Source organism: Babylonia areolata, chromosome 11 (genome assembly GCF_041734735.1).
Source record: "Babylonia areolata isolate BAREFJ2019XMU chromosome 11, ASM4173473v1, whole genome shotgun sequence".
Classification (NCBI taxonomy): domain Eukaryota; kingdom Metazoa; phylum Mollusca; class Gastropoda; order Neogastropoda; family Buccinidae; genus Babylonia; species Babylonia areolata.
Window position 1 is genome coordinate 13724805 of NC_134886.1, and position 17965 is coordinate 13742769.

Below are 17965 nucleotides of genomic sequence, written 5' to 3' on the forward strand. Positions count from 1 at the left end.
TATTGTCAGTCTGTCTGTCTGTATACGTGTCTTTGAGTCTGCCTGTATCTCTCTGTCAGTCTGTCTCTTTCTCTTTCTCTCCCCCCTCTCTTTCGTTCTCTCTGTCTCTCTCTCTTTGCATTCTCTCTGTCGCTGTCTCTGTCCCCGTCCCTCCATTCTCTCTCTGTTGCTCATCCCTCGTGCTTTCGCTCTCGCTCTGTATGTCAGTAAAAGACATGTCGATAAATTACATTCAGTGTGAAAGATATGTAACAGCAAACGATAACTACCTAATTAATTGTTTATCATTTTATACATTGTGGTTGTTCAGTTAGTTATTCGCTGTTTTGTTCTTTTATCGATGGGTTGGTTGTTTCAGTTATTGACCGATTCATTCATTCATTCATTCATTTATACTTTCATTCACTCATGTGTTCACTTTGCATCTTTTCGTTTGATATTTGTTTACTAGTTTATTTATACTTTGGATCATTCATTTAGTCTTTTCTCTATTCAATTTTTCATTCGCTTCCTTTAAACGTGTATATGATAATTTATTTATTCATTTGTATACTTATTCACCTATTCACTAGTTTTCGTAGCCTAACCCTTTTCTTTAGGGGCAAGATTTTCGTTTTCGACCACCGTCTTCAGAGATCTTTTTTGCAGTGGGATGAATCACTAGTTTCTTGCTGACGGAAGAGGATTGTGGTGTAACGACAGAAAAAAGATTGCCACGTACGCCCCTTCTTTCTTCTTCTCTTGCGTTCGTGGGCTGCTACTCCCACGTTCACTCGAATGTACGAGTATGAATTTACTCCCACGTTCACTCGAATGTACGAGTATGAATTTACTCCCACGTTCACTCGAATGTACGAGTATGAATTTACGTGTGTGCCCGTTTTTTTTTTTACTCCGCCATGTTGGCAGCCATACTCCATTTTTATGCTAGGTACGTTCTGGTTTCTGCATAACTACCCGAACGCTGATATGGATTACAGGATCTTTATTGTGCGTATATACATGAACGGTCAGCATAGCTATTGACGTGGGAGATCAGAAGAAAATGTCTGAACTGACCTTACACATGAACGGTCAGCATAGCTATTGACGTGGGAGATCAGAAGAAAATGTCTGAACTGACCTTACACATGAACGGTCAGCATAGCTATTGACGTGGGAGATCAGAAGAAAATGTCTGAACTGACCCAGCAGGTGCACCGAAACCGGGGATCAAACTCGGGCGAGAATTCAGCGTTTTAACCATTCGTTACGGTACCCGTAATAAAATAATATTAATCTTTTGTCTGTCAGCTTCTGAAAAACAGCTGTGACCTAGCAATGGTGTAAGTGCAAGTTATAAACCACTCACTATCATAAAAAAAAATAATAAAAAAATCGGCCAGTGCGTCACATTAACGACTCATACCACACTCTGTTTTTATAACCTTTTGTCCCCTGTCAGACGAACGAACATGTTCATGTTTGAATCAGTCAACTTCTCCACGCAAAACAGCTATTAGTCCAGTTCTGGAATGATTTTCCAGGGAAAAAATTGCAACAGTCAGTTTTTTTGCTTCAGTCCACTCTAAAAATCAGCAGCAACAACATATCCAAAAGGGAGAAAAAGGGAGATACGGGAAAGTGGGTTAAAATTAAATAAAAGATAATTCATTTCACCAAGATAAGCTTTTTAGTCCGCAAGGAGAGCCATACTTCGGCATGCACAAGGCAGCGCGCTGACCCCGAGGTCAGAGCAAGAATGCCACGCCGCTCACAGGAAATGATAATATAAACAAGTGATGACGGACGCTGAGTCGTCGTCTGCTGCAACTTATCCTGGTGAATAAAATGGTAATCTTTTACATCTAGTGTGCAAATACAGCAACACAAGTGTTTTAATGAATTTATCTTTGATACATGTCATGTGTGACTGGAAAATATAATTCTAAAAAACAACAGCATAGATTAAAGCTGGCGAGCAAAGCGCTGGCAGTGTGCAGTTGTTTTTTGTATGGAACGATTTTTCCGTCAAAAAGTTATATTGCTCTCTCTCTCTATACACACACACACACACACACACAGTGTGTGTGTGTGTGTGTGTGTGTGTGTGTGTGTGTGTGTGTGTGTGTGTATTTCTTACTCAGTGAAACACTGGAAATGTGTCTGAAGTTATCACAAGATGATTGTGGGTAAGTACGTGAAAAGTAATACATTATTATATCTTTTCAAAAATTAAAACGTGAAAAGAGCGAAAATAGCAGTTTGTGTGAAAAAATTTCGTATATGGTAAGCGTACACTAAATGAGATGACTGATAGAAAGAAAGTGTTGATTTTCCCCACTTCCTTCTTTTCTTACTTGTGGGACATTGCTGTATCTTATGTGGAAAACTGTAACATGATGGCGACAACACAGTGTAGACTATTCAGTCAGAAGAAGCTGTGAAAGGACTCCAGAAAGCATCATGCCGAGAGAGGGGACAATTACACATTTCATCTTGGACAGAGACTTCACAAAAATGCCAACACGATAATACAAACGCCAATTCAATAACTAGTGACTTTGAGCGAAACATAATGAAGAAAAAACTGAAGAACACTCGCCCGTTAAACTCCGAAGAAAGGTTGACAAACCATTTAGAACAAAATTTCTTACTTTGGGCAGTCGGAAACATGTGATAGAGTAAGGACACAGACACAGTGTTCGCCGTTCTGTCTTATGAATGTGGAAAAAGTCTCCTGGAGAAATGTTTTGAGAGGGGCGACCAGTGGGCACAGACCGTAAGAAACTGTATCAAGTCTGTTAACGATCTGTATGCAGCAGATGCAATGCATCACCAACAACATAGTGTCAATTTTAGAACAAACAAAAATACTCCACAAAGCGCTTGTCTTGAACCATCAACAACGGGAATTTAAACCATCCGACACGAAAGGGTAGACCAGCTGATGAAGAGTGAAAAGCTGCATTTCTCAGAGTGGTACAGTTTCTGGTGGAAAATGATGAACAAATCACACTAACAGGTCTCCAAGAGAAAATGCGACAGCTTCTTAAGAAACCTGGACAGAAAAAAGAACCCTACACTAAAAGAAACCCACGATAAAAGTTACAGGATCGTTTTGGGGGAAACCATCATTATCACATCAATTACAGGAAAAGCAAATGCTGTTACTTTCAAAACAACTGTTGAAAAGATTATCAAAGACTTTTCCAAAGAAACAAAGACTGACGACGAAACAGAAAAAGAAACTTCGTATCATTCAAACAGCTGCTTCACTTCTCCTCTCAGACACCAAGGCCATGGTCACATCGAAAGAGCACTGCCCACTGAGTTCTGACATTGCTAGCTTGGATAAAAACTTAGAATACCTTCAACCATCAGTCAAACTCTTTCTTGATTATCTGCTTCACGACGACAACAACAAAAGATTGTCAACTGAAGATCGCTTCTCTTGGTCAAACATCCAAGTAGCAAGACCAAAGGTTGTAATATCAAATTTACATTAGGTCTCGGAGTTGAAGTTCATCATCTGATCGGTTCGAAATATTTAGTTGGTCATTTGAGAAAACTAGGGTTCTCTTCTTCATATGCTGAAGTTAAGAGATTTGAGCAATCTGCAGCACTGACCCAAGGCGTTGGCACTGAAGGTTTGACCTCAACCAGTTATGCGCAGTTTGTGGCACTGTGGACCACAACATCCAAACAATTGATGGGACTGGCACCTTCCATGGCATGGGAATGATAGCTGCTGACACTCCTGCCAACAGCAGTAACAGAGCCATCAAAAAGGACCAAACTGCCTCGGTTGAGAAAGTGAAAAGCACTTGGAAAATCCCAGTAAAAATATTTCACTTTTCCGACTCTGAGCTGAAGTTAGAATATGGTCTTCTTGATGTCAGTCATACTGCCGTCAAAAATTTCATTGACCTCTTGTGGAAAATTTCACGGCTATTACGCTCTCCGCGACCAGGCTGGTCAGGAACTATGCAAGCAGTGTGTGATGGCCCCTTCCCAGGACGAAGCTGCTTCACCTTCCTACCCATGATTGATATGGACCCCACAGACTTGTCAGCATTGGCAAACCAGTTCCATGTGACTCCAGTCACCACCTTTGATCAAACTCTCTGTGGAAGTCAAGGATAATTGTAGCCGGTGAACCAGATGGCAGCCCACTCCACTCCATTGTCTTACTGTTTCGCGGCGTTCATACAGAAATGAACTTTCTTCGTTCCATAGGATGATCATGGCAGGATCTAGTCTTCAGCAGTTGCTGGAAGTGATATTTGCACCGAATGCCATAATTCAAATGTTGACAGGAAAACTGTGGCTGTTCAATAACATTTATTTGTTCATCGATTTGTTTTTGTTGTTGTGGTTGATTATATTTCACTGTTCCGTGTTTTAAGGAGAAAAAAAGTGATGCTGAAGGAAGCCGAAACACTTACGTTTTGGCCATGTTCTTTCTATCACTGCAGCATTATGATCAGCTGTTAAGGTATTTAATATCATACTAACTGCATAGTTTATGTTTTGCCCTTTCTCTTCATTTATACAGCAAAAGGCTGCTAGGTTTGTATTCGGGAGTGTATAGTATTTTGAAAAAATGAGCCATAATCGTGCGCCAGAAAAGGCTGTGATCACGCGGGTAACACACGGCAACAAGGAAGTGAAGCTGCAATGTGGGGCCCACCCCATATGCTTTTGAACTGACCGCTAAACTGTTTCACAGTTTATTGAATATGGGTATATATATATATATATATATATATATATATATATATATATATATATATATAAATTCTGCAAGCATATGGCGCTAATTAAAAACAATGTATATCAGAACCTTTCCAATGAATGGTTACTCGACCATGTTTTACTGGCCGCAGTCCTGTTCTAAAAATAGAGCATTTAACATCATCAGTTTCATCGAAATTATACGGATATGGCACATTTTCCAAATCAACACGCTAAATTATGTTAAATTCTGCTGATTTATAACGATACCTATCCAACGAATGGTTACTTGGCCATGTTTACACTGAGCGCAGCTCTACTGTAGAAATAGAGCATTTGTGACGTCATTTCATCAAAATTATAAACAAACTAAGAGTTCAATCAATCTCCCTTTTTCACAATGTTTTTATTACAATAGGTACTATCCAAAAACAACATAAAACAAACTGTTGCAATTTGTTCCTAACTTGCCTTATTTAATTCGTTCCACAACCGGACTATATGTCCCAGCATTGATGTGCGTGCAAAAAAGAATGTGTAAGCTACATCAGAATGTGTAAGCAACATCACACACACACACACACACACACACACACACGCACACCATATATATATATATATATATATATATATATATATATATAGATAGATAGATAGATAGATAGATAGATACACACTTACGGAAATCATTTTGGTAATGTTTTCCCATGAAACCATACATTTTCTTTACATAATTAACAAATAGTAAAGAGTGGTAACTCTCTCCACACACCAGGTACATAACTTCAAGCAAATGCTGCTAACGCTACCAATTCAGCTGGCACACAGGTAAATAAAAGGTACACTGGAACAAACCCAGACACTTCCCCAAAAAGGAAGCGCCGGGCTTGCTCTTATACCGATCATTTGACATGTGCACACAGCAGCAATGACAGAAGAATTATTTGATCTCCTGGCCTCGTTGTTTATTAATATTTTCTTTACATAACTTTTTGTAACTTTTTTTTCTTCAAAATGAAATTTTGACCATTGAATTTTTTCTGAAAGCTTCAAAGCTGCTGCTAGCAGTACGTCCACTCATCAAGAAACCATCTTTGGATAATAATTGTTTGAAAAATTATCGACCTGTCGCAAATCTGTCATATCTATAAAAATTGCGAGAAAAGATTGTATTTTCTCAGCACTTAACTCATCTCGATCAAAATCGTTAACTTAATTCTCAACAGTCAGCATATAGATGTGGTCTTAGCTGCGAAGCGGCTCTTCTAAGAATGGTGAATGATTTGCTTTCTGGATTTTATGATGATAAGATATCTGTTCTCGCTCTTTCAGACTGGTCAGCAGCCTTTGACACTATCGACCACTCTATCCTCTTGAACAGACTTAAAACTTCCTTTGGTATTCGTGAGACAGCACTAGCATGTATCACGTCATACCTGTCAGATCGTACACAGAAAGTGTGTGTAAATGGTAGATACTCTGGTGTATCTGCCTTGAGATATGGTGTCCCACAGGGGTCCGTCCCAGGTCCTGTGCTTTTCGTGCTGTATGCGGCTCCTCATCAGTCATCATGCGATGTCGCATGAGAGCTTTGCTAATGACACTCAATTTTATCATACGGCTTCCACAGCTGAAACTGATGCGCTGGTGACTCAAACTCGGGAGTGCATTGCTGACCTAAAGAAGTGGAACACTCTCAATAAGCTGCAACTGAACGACGATAAGACCGAATTTATGATAGCCTGTCCAAAAAAGTTTCGTCAACATCCTTCCTTTCTGACTCTGTTCTGATCAATAGCACACCTGTGTCACTTTCTCCTTCTGTTCGCAGTCTTAGTGTAATCCCAGACCAGTATCTTTCCTGCCAACAGCACATTTCGAATATCTGTAAAGTTGGCTATTTGGAACTGCATAGAATCAGTTCTCACAACCGATGCAACCAAGACACTTGTGTGTGCTTTGGTTCTCTCAAGATTGGATTACTGCCATTCCCTTTTGGCCGGCCTTCCCAAATGTCTGTTAGACAGACTCCAACGAATTAAGAATAACGCTGCCAGACTCATTTGCAGAGATTCTAAATTTGACCATATTTCTCCTCTCCCTCAGTCTCTCCACTTGTTGCCCGTTTCTGATTGAATAGACTATAAGCTATCCACTCTGATCTTTTCTGCAGTCAACGGATCTGGCCCAAAGTATCTTTCTGAACACCTCCGTATCTATACTCCGTCTTGCCAGCTCAGTTCTTCCTCTGATACTCGACTTCTCAGGATACCTCACGTCAGAAGTAAGACCTATGGACACAGATCGTTTTCTTTTCAATCGCCAAAGACGTGGAACAGGCTCCCTTATAACCCCTGTCATTCTGACTCCCTTGCGTCTTTCAAATCTGGTCTCAAAACTTACCTCTTCCCTCAGCAGTAAGTTCAGTTGTGGCAGGTTCACTTCCTTTGCGTGAGCTGTGCTTGGTGTGTATACATATGTATGTGTACATGAATACACGCATGTATATCAATGTGTACGTGTGTGTGTGTGTGTGTGTGTGTGTGTGTGAGTGTGTGTGCGTGCGTGCGTGCGTGCGTGCGTGCGTGTGTGTGTGTGTGTGTGTGTGTGTAGTTTGTTGGTCACATTTTGGTGTGTGTACGTAACACTGATATAATGTGTTATGTAAACAAATTGTTTTTGTTAAGCACCTAGAGCAGATTTCTGGATAGTGTTCTATATAAGTATCCATTATTATTATTATTATTATTATTATTATTATTATTTCTATCAACATAGTGTAACATTCCTGTAGTGAAAGCGGAATATTCAAATCTAACACCTTCATGAAACGTGTAGCTCCTGTTTTAGCCAAAAATGTCGACTTTTCATTATTGTAAAAGTCGCAGTGAGAATGAATCCAGCACAAGGTCATGTGAGAGCCTCTTAGTAAGAGTTCGTGAATCAATGGTTGATTTCAATAATGAGTTCAGACCTGGCCGTTTCTTTGATATATTTGATAGCGTGAAGAACTAATTTAGAACCAACACAAAATGGAATCTGATATATAGTTTTTGAAATGATATAATCATCTTCTTCGTTCGTGGGCTGAATCTCCCACGTTCACTCGTATATTACGCGAGTGGGCTTCAACGTGTATGACCGTTTTTACCCCGCCATGTTGGCAGCCATGCTCCGTTTTCGGGGTGTGTTCGCCATACTGCAGCTGTTTATGTATCCTGGAGTCTTCCATTCGGATGATGTGCCCCTTCCACCGAAGCTGGGTTTTCAAGATCACGGCTTCGATGCCGATTGTCTCAGCTCTGTCAAGGACCTCCAAGTTTGTGATTCGGCCCTGCCAGCAGATGTCGAGTATTGACATTAGGCTGCACATGTAGAATTGTTCCAGCTGTTTCGGGTGCCTTCTGTGCCGAATCCATGTCTGGAGAGAACAGGAGACTGGAGAGAACGATGGCCTTGTACACCTTCAGCTTCGTGGACAGCCCGATGTTGTGCTGGTTCAGTATCTCACGTGATCTCAGACAACCGGGAGTTTACTTCGCTTTGCAGATACTGGTGTTGATTTTTTTGTCCAGGGTTTCATCACTGGAAATGACACGGCCAAGGTACTTGAATTCCTCCACTGTCTTCAGCTATGTCCCTTTGATGGTGATAGAGGGGGACGAGCAGTAGAATCGGGTCAGGTTGTAGCAGGACATCTGTTTTGCCAAGGCTGATGGACCCCATATCACCGGCGCATCCTTTTTCAAGACCATGCTACACAAACATGAGGGTTTCACACGAACTTACTGTGTTTGAAAAAGAAGCCCAGCAACTCTCTCTCTCTCTCTCTCTTGCTACAGGCACAACACCCAAGTACAATATGTATGTGCACGCTGGGTATTGCCCCTTGACCCCGAATTTCTTGCGGGCCTGACACTGTTCTTATATCTTAATGTTTATTTGTTTATATTTTACGTAGACTGAGCTCTGATTCAAACGTATGTTCCAGATTTTTTAAACTTGCGATATTAAAATTTTTAGCTGTGCCATGAATGATTCGTCTCCCTATTTACAAGACCACGTTTCAGTCAGTATAACAATATCAAAAGCATTGTCAACAATTTTGTCGTGAATAGAAGACGCCTTCTTTCTACATGGCCGAATAATGACACACATTAATTTCAGATGCGACGGGTGGAAAGTTGTCTCAGTCGCTTGTACATTCCTTTCGGGATGGATATAAATTAGGTTTGAAAAGTTTTACTCTCATCTTTTGCATCTTGCGTGATTTATATTTCGAATTGTTGGCACTGCCTTGAATGACGTGTATCACTTTCCTTTTCCTCACCCCCCCCCCCTCACCTCCCACCCCCATCCCCACCCCCACTCCTCCCGACGAGATGATTTTTTTTACGGGGGAGATTGTAGCCAATGCTTAGGTCCTTAAATCTGGAATATTTGAGGGACGCACAAGATCACTAGCCTTACCCATCGTTTGACCACTGAGGCGAAAGAGCTCTCTGGAACTATCAACACCCACTATCCTACCGCAGATGTGTTGCCTTTTAGCCTCATATATCATGTTTGTCACCAGATTACGCAGCTCTGTAAGAATCTCGCTATGCACAGTAAGACCAGATTTACGCCTGTTTCACTCTGCTTGACGGTGGGGTTACCTTGGCCAGTTTGACCTCGAGAGTCATCCAGGGAGCAGACGTACGCTCCATCAAGGCATGCATAGTAAGAGGAGCGTGGTGGTCGAGCAGCTCACGCAAACATGTGTTGTATGCATCTGAATGATTAGCTGAATCTGACAGGGTGGCTGACTGAAAACACTATATAAACGTCTGTTTTAAAAACAAGCTTAACAACAGCTTTTGTTTGTTTGCCAGGTTTTCTCATTAACAATAAAGAAATAACAAAAATGATCAGATCCTTTCGCTCGAAGAATGAGGCTCGCTGCATGATTTTGTACCTTTTTAAGCTTGCAAAGAATGTACTTTCTACAGCTGGAAAGGAGCGCATTGCAATAGTATAGTTTTGACAATACAAAGGCACAGGCAAGGTGTTATTATTATTGTTATTATTATTATTATTATTATTATTATTATTTCACTGCTTCAGTGCTTAAGTATGTGCGGTTTGAGCTAAGATGTCGTATCACATAAGCAGATTTACAAATGTTTGAAACATGAGTGTCTAAGGACATGCGGTGAGAAATGATATAACAAAAGTTTCTAGCAGAAGCAGCGAATGATAACTCTGGTATTCCAACTTCGATGACTGTGGGATATGGTTCAAGTAAACTTTTCTTGTTAATCGTGATCAGATGAGCTCTAGTTTTGTCGTAATTCAGTTTTAGTGTATCGTTTGTCATTCAAGACTTTACATCGTTGAGACATGTCTCAATATTGTCAATGATGGGTTGTATCTGGCCGTGAGAACATGAGTCGAGAAGCTGAGTGTCATGAGCAAATGACTGGCTAGAAACAGAGTGTGATGTGATAAGAGTGGCTTTTTACATTGGTTACTGACTAAGGCTAACTGGTATGTATGAGAAAGGTAGAACCGGAGATTAGAAAAGAGAGATAAGCCACTCGCGGCAGGCCCCTTCTTACTGTCTATAACAGTGCTGAAGCCGTTTTGGGGCACACACGCAGTGCGGAAGGGTGGGGGTAAATCACCCTCTCCTTCCCCACCTGAAGGAAACTGGTCGGTTCTGACGGTTCAGCTGCAGTAAAGCGAAAGTTAAGTTATGCCTGGAATTTCCCACGTGTAGTAAGATTCGCCGTATACAATGAAAACTGATTCATTTTTGCTTGGTTTTTAGCACGTTTGCATCTGCTTGAATGTAGATAATATAAAAAGAAAATAAAGCAGCTCCCCCCACCACCAACTCCCCCCCCCCCCCTCCCCCGCCCCCAGCGCAATGTTGCACATGAGAGAGACAGTTATAAATTATTGAACTGCGTTTTCGTAACGCTACTTTTTCTTCACACTTTCTGGTTTACATCACCATTTCTTAAAAAAAAAAAATATATATATATATATATCAAAACATAAAAGACATATTCAGCTCTGTCTCTCTTCTAACATCTGTCTATACATACATACATGCATACATGAATACATACATACATAATTTCATATAGATCTATCAGTATGTAAATCTAAATCTATCTATATGTACATAATCATATATATAATGCATATATATACGAACGCTTCATGTTGCCCGAGCAGACCGTTGTATTGTGCTCTATCTCTAAGTCTCTGTCTCTGTCTCTCTCTCTCTCTCTCTCTCTCTCGGGAGTTTTACATGGCTGTTAAAAGCATCTACGATTCTGTACTTGTATGTGTTCGTGACAAAGGTATTTATTCAGACTTTTTACAGTGTCCAAGAGGGGTTAAACAAGGTTGTATGCTAAGCTCACAGCTGTTTTCCTTTTTCATCGGTGAATTGGCAGTGGAGTTATAAAAGAAGGGGAGACATGGAATACAAATGATACCTGGCGCAACAGATTTGCTCTTAATGCTATTTGCTGATGATGTTGTTCTCTTGTCTGACACACCCATAGGGTTACAAAATCAATTAAATGCCCTTAAGCAAGAAACAGACAGACTACAACAAACAGTGAATCTCGATAAGACCAATATTATAGTTTTCCGCAATGGAGGTCATCTTTCGACTCGTGAAAAATGGTGCTGTGGTGGGATGCATGTCTATGTTCCCTCAGCTCTATGTTCCCTCAGCTCTATGTTCCCTCAAGTCAAGTTACATGTTATGTCATGTCGTGTCATAATGCCATGTCATATCATGCCATGTGCCATGACATATGCCATGCCATATTACGTGACGTAAATATCTCTTGACTTGAGGGAACATAGAGCTTAGGGAACATAGAGCTAATTCTCCTAACAAACCGCTCTATGTTCCCTCAGCTCTATGTTCCCTCAATTCAAGTTACATGATGACCAGAGGTCAACTAATGGTCAGAGTGACCAGTGGTCAAGCAATGGTCAGTGTGACAGTGTTCAAGCAATGGTCAGAATGATCATTGGTCAAACAATGGTCGGAGTGACCAGTGGTCAAGCAATGGTCAGAATGACCTGTGGTCAAGCAATGGTTAAACTGACCAGTGGTCAAGCGTGAGTTTATAATGAAAATGACTTGAGAGAGAAAGAGAGACAGAGAGAGAGAGAGAGAGAGGGAAGCAACTGCGTTTGAGGCCAAATATGACTGTAGTCGCTTGACCACTGGTCAGATTGACCATATAGCTTGACCACTTGTCAGTTAGACCATTGCTTGACCACTGGTCAGTCTGACCACTGCTTTACCACTGGTCACTTTGACATGACATGACATGACATGACATGTTACTTGACTTGAGGGAACATAGAGCTGAGGGAACATAGAGCTGACCCCCTGTGGTGATAGGGAAATAAAAGTAACCAATACATATAAATAGTTAGGAATGTTATTCACAACAAAATTGAGTTTGACATCTGCGTGGGATGAAGCAAACAGAAAAGGGAAAAAAGGTGTAATCCAAATTATAAAATCACTCAGGAGACTGCGTTCGACTGACGCTTTCCTTTAGTTTGGGCGGGGCAAAGGCAGCTCATGAATAATCAATGCGTGTCGCGGCGCAGGCTGCCTGGCTTCAGCAATTTCTGCAAGTGGTTTATCTCTCTTTTCTAATCTCTGGTAGAACTCAACCATGAAAGTGCGATTTCTGAAATACCTCAGAAGGACTAGATGTGATCCAATAGAATAGAATGGTCAGTAGTATCACAGGCAGCAGACGTATCTAAAAGAATTAGTAGCGACACATCTCCATGGTCCAGAGCTATCAAAATATCGTTTATTACTTTCAATAAAGCTGTTTCGGTGCTGTGGAAGGGACGGAAAGCAGACTAAGTGGGACATATGAGAATTTGAATAAGAGAGAGGTTGTTGGAGAACTACTTTCTCAATGACTTTGGACAGAAAGGGTAAATTTGAAACTCGTCTGTAGTTTTTAAGAATGTTTAGATAAATACTATTTGTTGTTTTTTCAGAAGGGGTTTCACAATAGCAATTTTGAAGTTAAAGAGAATTCAAATGGCCCCCAAGCATTTCTATTGTTATTTTGACATGTTCCTCTTTTAATTTTTGCAAAGTTCTTTTGTAATAACGGAAGGATTGTTTAGTTATTACCTGCGCTTGTTTTCCTCCTCTACGGTGTTGTACGAATATGTATGTTCTAATGTATTTTTTTCCCAGCTGATAATGCAAACGCTTTCTCGGATTTAAAAACTTGACAGATAAAAAACAACAACAACAAAAAACAAATAACCCCTCAAGTCCCCCCCCCCCTACACACACACACACACACCCTCCCAAAAAATCTACTCCACAAAATGCAAATTGGGAAAGCTGAAACGGCCGATATGAAAACCAAATTCACATCAGTCAAGCTGTAGAAAACTGATTTTGATGTTTGCTTTCCACCAGATACGACAAATTGTCTTGTGTGGAATATATAACCCCCTATCCCCCAAAAAACAAACAAAACAAAAACAGAAAGAAAACAAGAACAACAAACAAACAACCGAAAAAAAAACACTACAAAAAAACAAAAATAAAAGCAACAGCAGCAGCACCATCAGTAATAGTAATGATGATAATAATCATAAACACATGCTTATATAGCGCAGTACCCCCATCTCAAATGGGCCTCAGCGCGCTTTACAATAGACAATATAAATTCGAGAATAAATGACGTAAAATATGTGCAAAGTCAACACAATCTCACATGACACTGACTAAAATATACACATGTAAGACTAAGTGACAGAAAAAAATATGTAAATCAACACAGGCACCATCACAGGCCCAAATCACACAAATGCAAATCACAGCAAAGCAGAGCACATCATATTCATCATTGTGGTGGTGTGTCCATCGAGATCGATGATGACCATCGTTGTCATCCAGCTGGGGGATGGGGGGAGGGTGGTGGTGGGGTGGGGGGGGAGGATGCACATGAATCTATCTGTGAATGCGCAGATGACTGAATAGTCCAATCTGCGCACGAAATGTTCGCTGACAGTTGGGGCAGACAAAGACAGGCATATCATTGTCAGGGGGCTTGTTTGCCCGTGACTTTCTGGCCTGCCTCTTCTGAACAGCTGCAGCAGTCCTGTTGACCTCGCACAACTTGGCGCCTTTGTGCACAGCAGCGCGCCATTTGTCACGGTCCACTGCAGATTCCTCCCAGGAGTCAGGGTTGATATCAAACGCTTTAAGAGAGACTTTCAGAGTATCTCTGAAGCGCTTCTTCTGACCTCCGTGTGGTCTCTTCCCTTGTTGCAGCTCGCCATAGAAGAGCCTTTTCGGCAGCCGATAGTCTGGCATGCGCGCCACGTGTCCAGCCCAGCGAAGCTGGGACTGCATCAGGATGGTGAAGATGCTGGGAAGGGTGGCTTTTGCCAGGACCTCTGTGTCTGGGGTCCTGTCTTGCCACTTGATGTTCAGTAGCTTCCTGAGGCATGTTGTGTGGAAGTGGTTCAGCTTCTTGGCATGTCGTTGGTACACTGTCCAAGTTTCGCAGGCATACAGTAGTGTGGGGAGAACTACTGCTCTGTAGACCTTTAGCTTGGTCTCAAGACTAATGCCTCTTCTGTTCCAGACATTTGCACTGAGTCTGCCAAAAGTTGCGCTTGCACTTGCAATCCTGACGTTCACTTCATCGTCGATGGTCGCATTTCGTGATAGTGTGCTGTCAAGGTATGTGAACCGCTCCACCGCACTGAGTCTCTGACCGTTGACTGTGATGTTGGGCTCAATGTAGGGTTTCCCTGGGGCTGGCTGATGGAGAACTTCAGTTTTCCTCGTGCTGATGGTAAGGCCAAAGTTCCTGCTGGCAGTGGCAAACTTGTCGACGCTGAGTTGCATGTCAGCTTCAGATCCAGCGTTGAGGGCACAATCATCAGCAAACAAAAAGTCTCTGATGATGTCTGTCATGACCTTCGTTTTTGCTTGAAGCCTTCTGAGGTTAAACAACTTGCCATCTGTTCGGTACTTTAGGCCGATTCCAACATCGCCATCTCTGAAGGCATCAGTAAGCATTGCAGAGAACATGAGGCTGAACAGCGTTGGAGCCAGGACGCAGCCTTGCTTGACACCATTTGTGACAGCAAAAGGAGCAGATGTTTCGCCATTGTCCTGGACTCGAGCCTGCATGCCTTCATGGAATTGGCTGACCAAGGAAATAAATTTCCGAGGGCATCCGTACTTGGCCATGATCTTCCACAGTCCCTCTCTACTCACGGTGTCGATGGCCTTAGTGAGGTCGACATAGGTGGAGAACAGATCAGCATTTTGCTCCTGACATTTCTCTTGCAGCTGCCTTGCAGCAAACACCATGTCGGTGGTTCCGCGCTCTTTCCGGAATCCACATTGGCTCTCAGGCAAATGACCTTGGTCAAGGTGTGCTGTGAGGCGGTTTAGTAGGATCCTGGCAAGTATCTTACCTGCGATGGATAGCAAGGAAATGCCCCGATGGTTATCACAGGCTTGCCGGTTCCCCTTTCGCTTGTACAAGTGAATGATAGATGCATCTTTGAAATCCTGGGGGATCGTCTCTTCTTTCCACATGAGTGAGTACAGCTGATGGAGCTTCTCAGTCAGCACAGTGCCTCCATCCTTGTAGACCTCTGCTGGTATGGAGTCTGAGCCAGGTGCTTTGCCACTGGATAGCAGACGGATTGCTTTCTGGGTCTCAAGAGGTGTTGGCGGATCGTCCAGTGCTTCGTTGATGGGGACTTGTGGGAGACGGTCTATGGCTTCATCATTTATGGAGGAAGGGCGATTTAAGACACTGTTGAAGTGCTCAGCCCAGCGTTCGAGAATTTTCTCCTTCTCGGTGATCAAGGTATTCCCATCTGCACTGAGGAGGGGGGATGATCCTGAGGATGTGGGGCCGTAGACTTCTTTTAAGGCATCATAGAACCTCTTCATATCGTGCCTGTCAGCATATCCCTGGATCTCATCAGCTTTGTCACTCAGCCACTTCTCCTGCATCTGGCGTAACTTTTGCTGAACAGTCCTGCGGATGGCATCGTACGCATCCTTTTTTGATGTGGACTTTGTGTTGCTCAGGTAGGCTTGATGCAGACGGCGTTTCTCATCCAGAAGCTGCTTGATTTCATCACAGTTTTCATCAAACCAGTCTTTGTGCTTTCTGGTCATGGGTCCCAGGGTCTCTGAAGCTGTACTATAGATCAGCTCACGCAGGGTCCTCCAGTCAGACTCCACATTCTGGTTGTCCAGAGAGGCGGATTCCAGACGATCTTCCAGCAGTTCCAGAAAGGACTGTTTGATGGTGATGTTATTCAGCTTAGCGAAGTTGAGCCGTTTTGGAGCCTTCTGGCCTTGGGGGCGTCTCTTGGGCTGGATTCGAATATTCAGCTTCGAGACTACAAGGCGATGGTCTGTCCAACACTCGGCGCCGCACATGGTCTTTGTTACACGTACATCTTGCCTATCCCTTTTCCTGACGATGACGTAATCGATGAGATGCCAATGCTTTGAGCGTGGATGCATCCATGACGTCCTGTTACGGGTAGGGAGGCAGAAAACTGTGTTCGTTATCAGCAGTTCGTGCTCTGCACAAGTCTGAAGCAAAAGCAATCCATTTGGGTTGCAGTGGCCCACACCGTGCTTTCCAATCACTCCATCCCAGGAGATGTAGTCAGAGCCAACTCTAGCATTGAAGTCCCCAAGAATGATGAGCTTGTCTGCTTTAGGGATAGCAGCAATGACAGAGTGAAGGTCCTCGTAGAACTTCGCCTTCACTTCATCCGGGCTGGTCATGGTTGGGGCATAGGCACTGACGATGGTGAGGTGCTTCTGACCAGATGCCAGCGGGAGTTTCATGGTCATAAGCCTATCGTTGACTCCCTTTGGGATTCCAGCTAGCTTGCTGACAAGTGCTGTTTTTTTTTACTGCAAAACCAACGCCAGCCTCACGTCGCTCTTCGCTTCCTCGTCCACTCCAGAAGAAGGTGTAACCAGATCCCCGTTCACAGAGCTCGCCTTCGCCTGCAAGCCGAGTCTCACTCAAGGCTGCGATGTCAATGTTGTATCTGGCGAGTTCGGATGCAACTAGTGCCGTTCTCCTTTGGGGTCTGTCCGCGTTATCTCTGTCCAGGAGAGTCCTTCTGTTCCAAGCACCAATGGTGAGAGGAACGATCCTTGTTTTTTTCTTTTCTTTCTTTTTGTTTCGACCGCTGATGTAGGGTCCCCGCCAGCCGCGGTATGCTGGCCAGGGTGATATGAAGCAGGCAATTTTTAGGGTACCTTTTCTAGCCCCTTCCTCATGCCAGGGAGGTGAGCAGTGCATTCCTAAAGAGGGCTGCTCAGACGCTCAGACGGCTGCCGAGCTCCATCGCTGCTCCTGTCGACGAAGAACGACCCTATGGCCTGAGCCGCCTGCGTGCAGGTCTGCGGCTGCGACTGCCAGTGTACCCACACATGTCGTTTCGTCGCTCGCCTGTCGCCACAGGACTTGGGGGTGATGAAATGATGAAGGATGAAAGGTCATTTTGGATGACTGATGACTTGCGCGATGAGTTTGTTTAAAGTGAAGAGGAGTTGCGCAACGTCGACCTCACTCTCTCGTCCGGGTCCACCAATTTCCAGTGGCAAGACTAAGTCAAGACGACTGGAGGATGAGCACGGATGCAGTGGATGACCAAGATATCCTTTCGGTGTCTCATCGTGCTCTCTGCACTCCACAGTGCGTTGCTGTAACCACCTTCCTCTCCGTTGAACCGATAGGTTTCTTCCGCAGATTCTGCCGGATCCAGACTTCGCATGCATGGGTAGACACACCCCGGGGGCCAACTGTGTGTGGCATGCACACAGCACAGTGGAGCTAGATGGCTGTCGGTGGCTCTCCTGAGCCGACGCCCTTTTATGGATCTCCATAAGGGTGTCTAGCCACCCGCCTCACCAGTCCCGGAAGGGAGCAGTGGGAGTGCCGGTTTAGTCGCCGGCAACCCGACCCTGAACAGGTTGTACTGGATTACAGGTTACCAGTAGCAGATCTAATGACCTGACCTGACATCATCATTGTAAAAAGTATATGAAATAAAATAAGATAAACTCCAAGGAACCAGGTATCACGAAACACTAAAATCATCACAAATGCATACAACTCAACACAAAGAGCACATCCAGCAACAAAAATCACAAGCATATGCAGACGGAAAAAACATT

The 17965-nt window shown here is 43.2% G+C and overlaps 1 protein-coding gene across 2 annotated transcripts in view; it reads left to right on the plus strand.

Annotated features, from left to right (window-relative positions):
• The window catches only part of LOC143287553 (organic cation/carnitine transporter 2-like), an 83325-nt gene that overhangs the window by 24478 nt on the left and 40882 nt on the right, over positions 1-17965 (plus strand). The window lies entirely within an intron of this gene.